A 15,458-nucleotide genomic window follows, 5' to 3' on the forward strand; every position below is an offset into this window, starting at 1 on the left:
GCTCTTAGTCCAGAGCTGGATGCAAAGCAAGCGCTGGGATGTAATAACCCCTCAGTGCAAACAGAGCTGTGCATGCACCCATAGAGAGCAGCCATGGAGTGTGTATGGGACACTGGTCTGAGATTTGGGTTCCCTGGGCATTGGTCTGAGACCTGCCACCAGCTTCATGTGACCTAAGGCCTCTGTATATGCTGTGAAGTAGAAGTTGGAAGAAATCACAATTCCTGGCTGGAGTCCTAAAGAGGTAGTGATGATGGGCAGTTAGGGGTTCTTCCCAGAGCAGGAAAAGAAGAAAGCCTTTCCTACGCAGCAGCCCCTGCCAAGTGAGCTGCCCTCACTCCTGACCAGACCTTCTGCTGGGCAATCACTAGCGTCAAATACAACTTCTCCCTCTGACCATCTGTCCACCTACAACCTCACTTACTCTGCCCTGTGCCAAGCCCGCATTATATAAAGGGCAGACATGTCCCTGTTCTGGCACTCCCAGGTTCCCTGTCTACAAATGCTACTTCGTTTGTCCAGAAATTTCACACTACCAAAGCAACAGCCAGTCCTGTAAATGGGTCTGTGCTACAGCGCAATGGCCTCGATGGCCACTAGGTGGAAAAGGCTCCCTTTTTCCTGGGCAAAGTAGACCAGCCCCAGGACCTTGCTGTTTGGTTTAAAGCAGAAGAGAATAGGATGATTTTTTCTAAGCCCCAAAGGCCACCTGGCCCTTCCCTCAGCACATTTCCCTCCAGAGGACACCTCTGAGAGCTTTAATTTAGTCACCTACCTGTCTGGGAGCACACCTGATGTCTGGCCTACTCATCAGCCTTTATTTAACTCTTCCTTTGGGTAACATCTCTGCTCCATGCTCAGACCCTGTGGTTTTGAGAGACTGTTCCCGCTCCCCAGCTCCAGGGGAACCTATGACCCAAGACTGGGCAATCAGAATCATAAGTCTGGAGCTGTCAGTAGCTATCTTTGCCAACACATAAGGACAATCTACCTGAGAATTAAGCAAACACAGAAGAAAACAGAGCTGAGAGATGAGAAGAGATTGATTTCTGATGAGCACCTGGATCCAACCGTGCCTGAAGGTAACATTCTCAGGACTTTTTAGTTATGAGTCAATAAATTCCCTTTTTCCTTAAGTCAGTTTAACTTGGGTTTCTGTCACTTACAACCAATAGTTCTGCTTTATACTTGCTCCAGCTCCCCCTATCAACCTGGAGATTCCATTCATCCAGAGAAGATCACTGACCCCCAAGGCTGAACTGGCTGCCCTTCCATCCTCCCAGATGCCCTGTACTCACTCTAGCATTGCCCTTAATATGCTGTATTATGATTTGTTTCACTCCCTATCTCCTCTTTTAGACTAGAAACTTTGAGGGCAGGAACTGGGTCTTATTCTTTTTCTTTCTTTTTTTTCATTAATTTTTCGGGAGAGAGAGAGGAGAGGGAGAGAGAACATAGATATGAGAGCAAAACATCATCAGCTGCCCCCACCACCCCCTACAGGGGATCGAGCTCACAACCAGGGCATGTGCCCTGGCCAGGAATCAACCCGCACCCCTTCAGTGCACAGAACGATGCCCAACCGACTGAGCCACACCAGCCAGGACCATAGAAAGACTTCTTTTAAATATATATACACACATATAAAATCATATATATATATGATTTTACTGATTTTAGAGAGAGACAGGAAGGGAAAGGGAGAGAGAGAGAACATCATTCAGCTCCCTCCTGCATGCCCCCTACTGGGGATCAAGCCCACAAGCCGGGCATGTGCCCTGACTGGGAATCCAAGCAGTGACCTTTTGGTGCATGAGACAATACTCAACCAGCTGAGCCACACTGGCCAGGGCCAGAAAGACTCCTTGAAGGAACTGAACCCCTAGTGACTATCAAGTTCAAAGTAACCAGGTTGCTGGGGTAAGGAGAGTTAATGAAGGGACCTAGAAGAAACAAGCTGTAGGATATAGCCGATCATATAAAAAATGGCCTCTCATGCCTGGCCCAGTTGGTTGAGTGTCGTCCCATGGACCAGGTAGTCACCAGTTCTATTCCCAGTCAGGGCACATTCCTGGGTTGCAGGCTTGATTGGTGTTTCCATCTCTTTCTCCCTCTCCCTTCCTCTCTCTGAAATCAATAAAAACTTTTTTTTTTTTTAATGGCATCTCATGAATCTTTGTCTCCCTGTGTTTGTCCCCTTTTGCAATGTGACTCACTCCGGCCATCAAGATGGGGAGTCCATTTCTCCACCCCTGGAATCTGGGCTAGCCTCAAGACTTGCTTGGATCAGAAAGAATGCAGTGACGTGACATTCTGCAATTTTCAAGGACATGGGCCTTGCAGTTTCCACTCCTGACTCTGTGAAAGGAAATCAAGGCTAGACGCGAAGAGAGAGGCCAGCAGCCGGCTCCTTTCTTGGGAAGGAGGCTGTCCTAGACCTTTGCGCACGGTGGAGCCACGAGCAGACCTGCCAGGCCGAGCCCGGCTGACCCACAGAGTCATGAGCAATAATAGTGTCGACGTAAGAAACGGCCAAACCTGCCGAGAACATTTTTTGTTGTTGTCCTTAATTATCACCCAAGAATATTTCCCCCATTGATTATTTTTTTTAGAGAGAGTGGAAGGAATGGAGGGAGGGGGGAGAGAGACACACACACATCGATTGGTTGCCTCCTGCACGCAACTCGACCGGGCCTCAAACCTGCAACCCAGGTACGTGCCCTTGATCAGGAGTCGAACCCACAACCCTTTGGTGTGCGGGCTGATGCTCTAGCCACTGAGCAAACCTGTGGAGAACTTTTATGAGTTGATTTGAGACAAAGCTGACACTCGCCGGAGGAACAGGATCTCAAATGCTCCTGAGAATGGCCGTTTGGCTGTTTCTTTCATGTATTTTTGGTTAAGGAGGGAATGTGAGGAGGGTGGGAGAAAGCAAGGTGGGGACAGGATTATAGGAGAGTTAACAAGAGTATGTGTTTGCCCTGGCCCGGTAGCTCAGCGGGTTAGAGCATCGTCCCGATTGCGCCAAGGTTGTGGGTTTGGTCCCTGGTCACAGCACATATAAGAGTCAACCAATGGCCCGGCCGGCCTGGCTCAGCAGCTGAGCATCAACCTAGGATCCAGGATATCGAGGTTCGATTCCCGGTCAGGGCACATGCCTGGGTTGCCGGCTCGATCCCCAGTGGGGGGCGTGCAGGAGGCAGCCGGTCAATGACTCTCTCACCATAGATGTTTCTCTCTCTCCCTCTCCCTTCCTCTCTCTGAAATCAATAAAGACATTTAAAAAATACTCATTCTCTCGCTCCTGAAATTAGCACCATTTTCTTTGTTTTATCTAATTAATTTATTTTAATATATCTTTATTGATTTCAGAGAGAGAAAGGGAGAGGGAGGGAGAGAGACAGAAACATCAATGATGAGAGAGTCATTGATCGGCTGCCTCCTGCACGCCCCCGATTGGAGATCGAGCCGGCAACCCGGGCATGTGCCCTGACCGGGAATCGAACAGCAATCTCCCGAATCATAAGTCGATGTTCAACCACTGAGTCGCACTGGCCAGGCAAGAGAATGAGTCTTGATGCCACTGTTCCTGAAGCAAAACCCATCCCTCGACTTTAAAATTGCATAAGCCAGGCCCAGCTGGTGTGGCTCAGTGGTTGATGCCTGGGTTGTAGGCTTGATCCCCAGTAGGGGCATGCAGGAGGCAGGCAATCAATATTTCTCTTCTCATCCATGTTTCTATCTCTCTATCCCTCTCTCTTCCCCTCTCTAAAAATATTAAAAATAATATTTAAAATAATAATAATAATAAAATTGCATAAGCCAATAAATTCACTATTTTGCTTACACCTATTTGAGTTGGGCTATCTGTTACTTGCAACTGAATGAAAATGCTCCTTGTAGGTCAGAAAGTTTGACAGGGTCTGAGCCAGCAGAGGTCTCTAGAGAGTGTGGAAAAAGGAATTTCATTTTCCTCAGCCCCTACTCTATGCCTGGGCCATGGAATGAGACAAAATCTCTGTCCTAGAGGACCTCATGAGTACAAATGATTCATTGCAATTGTGATAAAGCACTGCAAAGGAAAATGCCATTGCAGCCAGAGCATATACTAGGAGGAACTGAGCCTAGGTGGGGTTGGGGGAGAGAAGGTCTCCATGAGGGAGCCACTTGCAAATTGAGATTTGAAGGCCAAATAAGAATTAGCCTGGTGGAGGGGGAGCTGTTCCAGATGGAGGGAACAGCATTTACCAGGACCCTGAGACAAGAAGATAGATGCTCCTCACCTTGAAGGAGGGAGAGGTGTCACTAGGTAAAGAGAGGGACTGGCAGGAGCCAGGTCCCTCAGGACATATCAAAATTTTCAGCAGAAGACAACAGAAACAAACTCCAGCTAGATGGAGTTTACAAAACTACCAAGAGCACTAAAGAACTGGGCTTGGGCCACATAACCAGCATCACAGAAGAGGTACACAAAGGACACCACTGTCTCCACCAACACTAGACAAGGCTGCCTGTGCCACTAGCCCAGCCAGCCTGGACCCTGGGCAAGATCTCACTGCCCTGTGCCCAGGAGCTCTGTCTTGTTACCATGGCCTCCACCAGGGAATATTCCTCCTGGGCCTCCCAAGCCCCACTCTTGGCATCACTGATTCTCTGGAATGGATGCCATGAATTGGCAGAAACTAAGCCTCAGCTAGAAAAGAAACTCAAGTGGTAGCTAGCATTTTGAGCTTCTATCATGAGAGGTGAATTCTGTCACATAAAGTGGGAGGATTTCTCAAACCTAGCAAAGGACTCAGATGACAAACACCAGGGTAAGATCTGATTTCGTGGTGGTACTAAAATATGTCCACAAATTTCTTTATATTGCTCTGTTCAAGAGGTCAAATTTAATTTCTGCCCTCTACCCCACTCCCCACCCCCATGTGGGCTATAATTAATGTGGATAAAAAAGGGGTTCTACAGAAAGTAACCTCACAGTGATCTGATCATAAATTCCTAACTGGGCAGGTCTTGGTGGGTAGTCATGCCCCAGGAATAAAACTTATTTGGTAAAAGGTTTACCTTTGCCTTAAGCCAGCCCTGTGCATCCAGGTTAACACATCTTTGAAACGCCCCCTTTCAGACCCCTCCTTCTGAACCATGACCATCCAAGACCAAGTAGACTTTTATTTATTTTTAATATAAAGACTATGCTTTATATATAAATATTTATTATTTTTTAATTGATATTTTAGAGAGAGAGGAAGGGAGAGGGACAGAGAGAAACATCAATGGGAGAGTGAAACATTGACTTGCTGCCTCCTGCACACCCTCCTCCCACCAGGGATTGAGCCCGAAAGAAACTCAGGCATGTGCCCTAACAGGGAATCAAACCAGCAACCTCTTGGTGCATGGGACAATGCCCAACAAATGAGCCACACTGGCCAGGGCTTTTTAAAAAAATATGTTTTAATTGATTTGAGAAAGAGGAAAGGAAAGGAAAAGAGAGAAACACCAATCAGTTGCCTCCCATATGCACCCCAACTGGGGATCGAACCCACAACCTGGGTATGTGCCCTGATGGTGACCTTTCAGTGGACAGGACAACGCTAAACCAACTGAGCCACATAGGCTAGGGCTGAGACGATGTAGTCTTTTTTTTTAAATTTTTATTGATTTGAGAGAGAGAGAAAAACTTACTTATGCATTCATTGGTTGATTCTTGTATGTGCTCTGACCGTGCATTGAACCCAAAACCTTGTCATATCGGAGAAACAAGCCAGTAAGCCAGGACAAGTGGAATAGGAAACTGAGACAGCTGAACAAACTGGCAGAGCAATTTAGAGCAGATAAGAAGGTCACCTCCCTAGAAATAACATCTAGGCCTCAGTTGAATTTCAGCTCCAGACCCAGAAAAGCAGCACCAGTACCAGCTGCAATGACTAACAACTCCCTGTCCTCACACTGACCAATCGGTGGAGACCACAGTCCTGGGGTAGCACACCTAGAAAACTGATGAATATTCTGTTAAAACCCTCCCCTGAGACCTCCAGTAAGATTCTCACCTGAGAGGAGATAAATCCTCAAGACAAAGGACCCAGCATGTGCTCTCCCTCTTGGGAACAGCCCTCACTATTCCCTTTCCCTTCTTCTTCCCCCACTTCTTCCCCCACAGGCACACATCTCCTAAACTCTAAAGGACCCACAAAACTTGCAACCAGGGGAACAATGGGCAGCAGCAGCTCATCCCAGGCTAACACTGGAACCTGATCCAAGGCCTTTTCTCTGACTTCTCAGAGAGCTAGGGCAGCCCGGCCCAGGCTCTTCTGCTGCTTCTTCTGTGCTAAGCCCTTTCTTTCTTTCTTTCTTTCTTTCTTTCTTTCTTTCTTTCTTTCTTTCTTTCTTTCTTTCTTTCTTTCTTTCTCTCTCTCTCTCTCTCTCTCTCTCTCTCTCTCTCTCTCTCTCTCTCTCTCTCTCTTTCTTTCTCTTTCTTTCTTTCTTTTTCTTTCTTTCTTTTCTTTCCCTTCCTTCCTTCCTTCCTTCCTTCCTTCCTTCCTTCCTTCCTTCCTTCCTTCCTTCCTTCCTTCCTTTCTTTCTTTCTTTCTTTCTTTCTTTCTTTCTTTCTTTCTTTCTTTCTTTCTTTCTTTCTCTTTCTTTTTAAGGAACTGCCATGGATATTTCAGCAACCAATGGCATTTTTTTTTTAAATATATCTTTTATTGATTTCAGAGAGAGGAAAGGAGAGAGAGAGACAGAAACATCAAGATGAGAGAGTCTTCATTGATTCGCTGCCTCCTGCTCCCCCCCAACTGGGGATCGAGCCTGCATCCCGGGCATGTGCCCTGACCAGGAATTGAACTGCAATCTCCTGGGTCCTAGGTCAATGCTCAAGCTCTGAGCCACACCCGGCCAGGCTAAACCCTTTCTTGTTTTACATCCCCAGCTTTAATAAATGTTGCTTCATAGTCACCTGGACTCATGTTGTGAAATTTTTCCTGCACAAAGTCAAGAACCCACACACTACTGGTTGGCCCTGGGCAGACCGGCCAAGGGCCAGGTACCCTTTTCTGTAACATCGGGACGATGCTCTAACCAACTTAGCTACCCTGCCAGGGCTGAGACCACGTAGTCTTAACTACCCTGTAATTGGGCCCCCATCTTGCTTTCTTCCCACCTCCATGTAATCTTCCTTAAGTTCCCTCCTTAATCTCAAATGCCTAAAAGACACTGCAAACTATTATTCTCCAAAGCATTGATTCCAGTTTGTTGAGATCTTGCTTCCAAGTGTATCTTCTGTTTGGCCTAAATAAATTTTTGTAAAAATTTTCTACAAGTTTGGATGTTCTTTTTCGACATTAGTGACCCAACCTGACAATTAGAATAAGGTAGAAGTGTTGAAGTGTGACTTTTGCAAGTAAGTCATAAAAGACAGGGCAATGTCAGCCTTTCTTGGATCATGGGCTCAGAGGGAAACCAGCTGACGGGTCATGAGGACACTCAAGCAGCCCTGTGGAGAGGCTCACATGGAAAGAAATGGAGTCTTCTGTCAGCAGCTAGCCAAATGTTTAAGTTTTGGGGTAATTTTTTATGCAGTAATAGATATCAAATAGAGGTCTTTATCCTAAAAACAATGGGAAGCCATGAAAGGTTTTAAACAAATAGGAGCAATAGCATAATGAATTTGCTGACTTGTAAACAAATGAGTACTCTGGCCTAGGAGCCAACAGAGGATAGTGGAGACACAAAGCAGGAAGGAGTAATTTCTACCCAGAGGTCATTATTAGGAGTCTTTTATTTATAAAGAGAAAAAAAAGAAGTCAAATTAGCTTAGGAAAAAGTTATTTGGCTCACATAAATTAAATATTCAAAGAGGTAATTTTGGCTTCAGGCATGGCTGGATCCAGGCACGCTCCATCCCTTGGGCCTCCTATTGCCTGTGTTGGCTTGTTCACAGGCAGGCTCTCTCAAGCAGCTGGAGGCCTCCACCTTCCTATCTCAGTAACTTCTGAGAATGTTAGTTTCCCACTAGTTCCCATGAACAGCTCGGACTGGCTCTCATTGGCCCTCTGGGGTCACAGGCTTATCCTTGACCCAATCACAATAGCCTGGAGGGTGAAATATTCACATTAGCCGGGTTCAGGGGCACATGCCCACCAGGAGAGCAAAGGAGAAGTGTTGGTTCCACCCAAACCCCTGTGGGCAAAAAAGGGGTGCTGCAATAAATCATAAATTCCTAAATGAGCAGGTAGTCACGCCCCAGGCCTATAACTTTTTTAGTGAAAGGTTTGTAAGCCTGCCTTGTCTACTGTCCTTGTGCATGTAGATTAACACCTTTTTTTTTTTTTTTTTTAATTCTCAACCTAGGATATTTTTTTCATTGCTTTGTCAAAGAGAGAGGAAGAGAGAGAGAGAGAGAGAGAGAGAGAGAAATGTGAGAGAGACACATCGATTGGTTGTTTCCCACACACGCCCCAACCAGGGCGAGCCTGCAACCAAGGTACGTGCCCTTGTCTGGAATGGAACCCAGGACCTTTCAGTCTGAGGGCTGACGCTCTAACCACTGAGCAAACTGGTTAAGGTAAGATTAACACACCTTTGAAATGCCAAGTAATACCTCTAAAAGGCCTAACCACCCTTAAGAAAGCACATAATCTTATAATCCAGTCCTCACCTTGCTTTCTTCTACCCTCATGGGGCCTTCCTTACCTCCCTCCTTAATTTCAAATGCGTAAAAGAAGCTGCAAAACTGTCCTTCTTCGGAGCATTTGAGGTCATACTCCCCTGTATATGTTGCCAGTTTGGCTCAAACAAACTCATAAATAGTCTCTACAGGTTTGGATGTTTCTTACATCAATACCCTCCATGGACTAGAAATAGGAGAGGGCCATGACCTCAAAGAAAAATGAGGAGCTGTTTCCAGAGAAAGAGAAAGAGGGTTTAGGTGTCCAGTTTGGGGTGGTCAGAAAGGGTCCCAGAGAACCATCAATACCTGAGCGGAGTCCAGAAAGCTGAGTGGCAGGCATCTGGTGGGATGGTTGGAGGGAGGAGAGGAGGGGCAGGCAGAACCAAGGACGGACCCCCTCAGCAACAAGGGTAGCAAGTGCAAAGCCACCAAGGTGAGAACAGTCAGACACATTCAGGAGGGCACAGAGCAGGTGTCTCTGGGGAGACAGGAGAGGGGACAGGAGAAGGCAGCAGAGGCCAGTCTTGAAGGGTCCTGAGTACCAGGCTGAGTTGCTGGGGATGCCAGTGAGTGGTCGGGAGAAAGCAGTTAAAGCTGAGAAATTGTTACCAGTGGGGAAAGGTCCTCATCCCCACCTGTTGCTCGTAGGAGTGGAATTCTTGCAATATCCTGAGGAAAAGAATTTCCTGAGACTCACCAGGAAGAATGAGTAACTTTTATTTGCATGGAATTAAACCCCTGAGTGTCCAAGGTCCCACTTCCCCTTGTCCCATCAAGGAAAAAGTGTAGCTTTGGCTTCAGCAGAACTAAAATCAGAGTCAATGTCTGAAGTTTCCATTCCATGTCTGAACACTCCCATGCAGGATCGGACTATTTAATTCGTGTTTCCCCACTGCGGTCAATCAGTCCATTGCATGTGGGGTCTGCATGCCCGCGGGCCATATGGGCAAATGCAAGAGAGCCAAGAGCTAGCTAAGAGCAGCAAGAGCCAAGAGTAACAAGAGTAACAAGAGAGGAAACTCCTTTGTTTTGGGGACTATGTATTCCCAAATTATCGAGGGGTTTCAGTGGCCATGTCCATTCTGGCCAATGATCTCTGTTTCCAGGTGTGACTGACAGGCACCTTCCCTAGTCACCCCAACTTTACTGCGAATGAGTCTATCTCCCCTTTGTTGGATCCCTTCCCCCAGTGTTCTGAAGGGAATGGGCTAGTGGTTCCCTGGGGAGCATAAAATTGCAGCTTCCTGGTGAAGCTGCTCAAATGACATCCCTATAATATCTGGTTTCCCCCTTTACTCCTTTCCTATTATTAATAACTAGCTAATTATAACAGTATCAGAATGACTTGGTTAGTCTGATGAGGAGATTGGTGATGCAGAGATTATTAAGTGCTTGCCCAATGCTCAGGCACCACTTCTTCTCGACAAACCCGTGTTTTTTAGGGGAGACAATGTGTTCAACAGAATGAATATATTTCCCAGCCTACTTTGAGGGTAGGGGTAGCCATGTGTCACAGTCTGGCCAAAGAGATAAAATCAGAAGTTACTGAGTGTTAACAACTCTTTGTGGCTTCTTCCTTCCTCCTGCCTGAGCACAAGTGTGATGGCAGGAGTTGAAGTTACCATCTTGCAACCATGAGGGAAAATCTAGAAAATTGAAGAGACCACAATCCTGACTTCAGACCCACCTTCACCCACCTCCAGACTTGAAGCTAAGTGAGGGATGAATAAGCCCGTTTTGTTTAAGAACTTGTCACGTAGATGTTCTGTTATTTGTGCCCAAACAAAATATGATGTCATCCAGGTGGGCATCAGGCAAGGTAGAGAAGGGCGAGGGCCCCTTGGGGTTTGTTTCCTGATTCCACTTCAGACCACCATCCTTTATTCTTCCTGTCCAGCCTCTGCTACTTCCCAACTAGGCCCCCTCTCTCCTTCAAACAAATGTGCAAGCCAAGACCAGTGCGTGTGAGGTTTGCAGGCCCAAGTCTAGAGAGAGCTGAGTCTGGCAAACCATGAGAGCCCGCAGATATCCCTGGCCTATCTAGCAGGACACTGACCCACAGTGTCTGGGACAAAGAGACAAGCAGGCTGGGGTGCTGCTGAGACTCTGGGAAGCACCAGGACTGGCCCAGAGAGAGCCTCGGATCCTTCCTAGCCCATTCCCCTCCATGTGACTTGGTCCAAGGGGCGTCCCCACCTGCTTTCCCAGGCTGCCAACATCGGCGCCTGCTGCCTGACAACAGCACAGTGCCCTGAGCAGCCTTCCGTTCATGGCTTTGTTGTCTCCAGGGTAGAAATTGGACATAGATATGTCCAATGGTGGGAAATGAGGAGGTATGATGAAGGCTGGAAGAGGGGTGACCCTCACAGTCCCTCCCTCTTGGTCACAGGAGTGTTTCCCATACCATGGGATGGGTCCCATGCAGACCCATAGCTGCTAATATTAATATTGGCCACTCTTTACTGAACATGGGCTGTGTGCATTGGACTTTATAGCACCATCACACTGAGTCTTCACAGAAAAGCATTATTCACATTTTGCAGAAAACAAAACTGAGGCTTAACATTAAGTGACTTGTCCAAGGTCACAAAATTTCAGGATTCAAATTTTCAGGATTCAAATCCACATCTGTCTGGCTCTAACACCCAACCTTTCACCTCTCAGTTGCCATCAATGTCACCTCCATTTTGAGGAGCGAAGCCAGACCTCCATGGAACCTGTAGGAGAAGCCAGGGTAGAAAAGGGTTGGAAAAAATGGTAAGAACAATTGTCAGTTCTGAGCAGCAATTGTATACTATTTCCCTGTGTACTTTTTCTATATTTTAAAACTTCCTCAAAATAAAAATTGTTTTTAAAAAATGAAAGAAAGAATACAAGAAAACACAAGGACTGGGTCAGAGGAAGAGGCCAGGCCTGGGCTGGAGTTGGGCCTGGGCAAGAGCTCAGGGTAGCCCTTCCACATAAGAGCCCCAGTGTTCCCTGGGCCGGCTGCCATCCAAGAGCAACATGGTAGATACCAGGCCAAGTCTGTCCCTTCACCCCAACTCTGCTCCTAGGCAGGTGGGGTGGGGGAAGGGCCTGGCCTCAGGAGTCCCTCCTGGCCCAGCTTTGCACTCCAGGAGCCCAGAGAGTGCAAACCCCTGCCAAGGGCCTGGTACTTCATAGGTGCCCCATCATTACTGGCCAGATGGGCAGGAAGAGCAACGTCCAGACCCCGTCCAGACACCTCACTCATCCTCAGATGAATCTCCATCTTCAGGACCATGATTAAGGATGCGAGTAGAAAGCGGGCTGATGTGTTAGCATCGACAATCCCAGCTCTGCGGAGTCACCCTGAGCTTTCTCTCTTTGTCCCAAATGATTAGGGTTTAAGTCTCAGTTCTGTTGTTTACTTGCTGTGACTTCAGACAAGTCATTCCATCTGCCTGAGCTTCCGTTTCCTCCCCTACAAACAGAGCCACGAATCTCTACCCTCCTTTGGCTTGGGAGGATAAGAGGATGGAACGCCTGTATAACACCTAGCCGAGCAAGTTTCTGGCACATAATGGAAGCTCAGCTAAGGTGAGGACTGCTTCCCTACTGCCTGTCCTGGTGAAACCCATTCCCATCCCCTAACTCATTCATTTCCTCCAACGCCTTGGAGAAAAAGGAAGCAGGAATGTGCCTATTTCCTGGTGTTTTGTTTGTTTGTTTGTTTGTTGTTGTTTAGTTTTGTGTGTATGTGTGCCCATTTTCTGGATGGAGAAGCTGAGGCAGAGGCAGGTTAAAGTCAGGACCTTAGGATGGTAGGCTCCTGAGCCCCAGACTGGTAACAGACTGTTAGCAAGAGAGTGATACTGTGAGGGGGAGACAGGCTTGGATTCAAACCCTTGTTAGGTCTTCTTCTGTGCTCTGTTTACTTACCTATCTCTCCCCACTACAATGTCAGCAGCTCCTTGAAGGGTAGAGGCTGGGTCTGATCACTGCTTTATCCCCATAATACCACATAACAAACACTTGGCAAGTGAACGAGTGAATGAATGACCTTGTGAGTGTGTCAGACTCTGCAGAGGGTTGGTGTGAGAGGTGGTGAGTGCGAGAGGGGGGCCAGACAAGGGACGAGCAGATGAAGCGGAGAGGTGGGGAGATTGCGGGTCTAAAGGACCCGGGCATCTCAGGAGGCAGCCTTTGCCTTTGGCTCAGGGATACTGGGAAGTGCCTGGAAGATGAATGAAAGCTGTGTGGGGTCCAGCTCCTGCTGGCAGCTCACCCCACCCCCAACAAATGCATTCATTCACTAAGGGAGCCGGCAGAGGACCAAAGGGCGGGCTAAGTCCCTCCAGGAGTCCGATAGGAGGTGGCCTTCAGTGAGGTCCCCTCTGGACGGGAGGTTCTCATTTGCTGGGCCCCCCAGTACCAGAAGCCTCAACCTTCCCAGTGCTCCCTCTAGAAGGGACCCTGACAGAGGGGAATCAGGACAAGCTGTTTTCAAAAGATAGCCAATTCTCTTCCGATTTATCTTTGGGAGGAGACCATTCTTTTGTTTGAGAAGGAAAAGAAAGATAAAAGAAACAAATTACTTTAATGGGCCTTTTAGTTATGCAAAGGAAGCCTCCATCATCATCACCATCCTCCTCCTCTCCCCCTCCTCAGGAATAAGGGTCAGAGACTGGGCTCCTTGGCATAACAATGGGAAAGGAAGCTGCTTCCCCAGGGCCAAGGTCTCCACCAGCCTAGAGCTAACTGGGAGGTGACCTAGGACGCAAGGTGGGGGGTTCCCTTTCTACTCAGGGAGCCCTCAAAGGAGTGAAGGGCTGGACCTCGGGTGAGGGTTGGGCAGAAGTCATAGTTTGGCTGACCTCCTATTTGGCCACTGTCAAGATGCTTAGAGGAAGAAAAAAAATTAAAACTAAAATAAAATTTAAAAAGATGTTCAGAAGAGAAGTGCTTGCAGGTAAGGCTGAACTATTTGGGGGCACCTACTATGTGCCAGGCTCTTGAGCAGTGAAGTTTAACTGTTTAGTTACAATTCTGGAACATGCAATGAAGAAATAATATGTCCTATATATGCAGCCCTATGTTCATTGCAGCATTAATTACAATAGCCAAGGTATGGACGCAACCGAAGTATCCATCAATAGATGAATGAATAAAGAATATGTGGAACATACATAAAATGGAATATTAGCCATAAAAAGTGAAATCTTGCCATTTGTGACAACATGAATGGATCTAGAGGGTATTATGCTAAGCAAAATAAGTCATACAGAGAAAGATAAAGATATGATTTCACTTATTGGTGGAATCTAAAAAAACAAATAAACAAACAGAAATAAACTCATAGATATAGAGAACATTTTGATTGCTGCCAGATGGGAGGGGAGTGGGAGTATGGGTGAAAAAAGTGAAGGGATTAATTGCCAGTTACAAAATAATCATAGAGATGTAGATACAACATAGGGAATATAGTCAATAATATTGTAATAATTTTATTACAATATTACTATATTACAATATTATTGACAATAATATTGTACTAGACTTATCAGGGTGATCACTTCATAAGTTATATAAATGTCTAATCACTATGTTGTACACCTGAAACTAATATAATATTGTATATTAATAGTAATTGAAAGATAAAAATAAAATTGCCCTGGCCCTGGCCTATTTGGCTCAGTAGTTAGAGCATTGGCCCAGGGACTGAAGGGTGCAGGTTTGATTCCAGCCATACACCTCAGTTGCAGGAAGCAACCCATCGATGTATCTCTCTCTCTTCCACTCTCTGAAAAGCAATGGAAAAAATATCCTCAGGTGGGGATTAAAAAAAAAAATTGCCCTGGCCAGGTAGTTCAGTTGGTTGAGCGTCGGCCCATGCACCAAGAGGCTGACAGTTCGATTCCCAGTCAGGCACATGCCCAGGTTGCAGGTTCAATCCCTGGTGGGGGGCATGCAGGAGGCAGCCAATTGATGTGTTTCTCTCTCATGGATGTTTCTATCTCTCTCCCTTTCCCTTCCTCTCTCTCTAAAATCAATAAAAACTTTTTTTTTAAAAAAAGAATCAACCAATGGATATATAAACAAGTGGAACAACAAACCGATGTCTCTCTCTCTCAAATAATTTTTTTAAATAAATAATTTTTTATATATTTTAAAATATTTTTTATTGATTTTATAGAGAGAGGAAGGGAGAGGGATAGAGAGAAACATCAATGAGAAACACCGATGGGCTGCCTCCTGCACGCCCCCTACTGGGGATCGAGCCCACAACCCGGGCATGTGCCCTGACGGGGAATCTAACCGGGATCCTTTTAGTTCATGCGTCGACGCTCAACGCTCAATCTCTGAGCCAGGCTCTCTCAAATCAATTTTTTCAAAAGATTTAAAAAGAAACTTAAGAAAAAAATAAACAAATAGCAGGTCCTAAATAATCATAACTAGCACTACAAAGCAAGTGCTCTACGTCAAGCAGTGTTCTAAAGGCTTGCACATACTACCGTGTCTACTTTTTGCAACTACTTGAGGATGATATATATCATTATACCTGTTTTACTGAGAAAATGAAGGTACAGATGGAGTAACTAACTTGCCAAAGCCATGTGTGATGTGCTGAGACTGAGTCCTGCAATCTGTGCTCTGAACCACTTCACCACTACCACCACCTCCCCGCCCCCACTCAGCCCTCACCCCACCTCACGCTCGGTTTCTTTCTCCACCTCACAGGAGAGAAGACCTGAAGAGGAACCTAGTAAGTCCAAAAGGCTCCTCTGAGGGAGTGAGCTGAAACCTAAGAATGAAATGAAACTAGCCAGAC

Source organism: Miniopterus schreibersii (assembly GCF_964146895.1).
Source record: "Miniopterus schreibersii genome assembly, chromosome: 4".
NCBI lineage: Eukaryota > Metazoa > Chordata > Mammalia > Chiroptera > Miniopteridae > Miniopterus > Miniopterus schreibersii.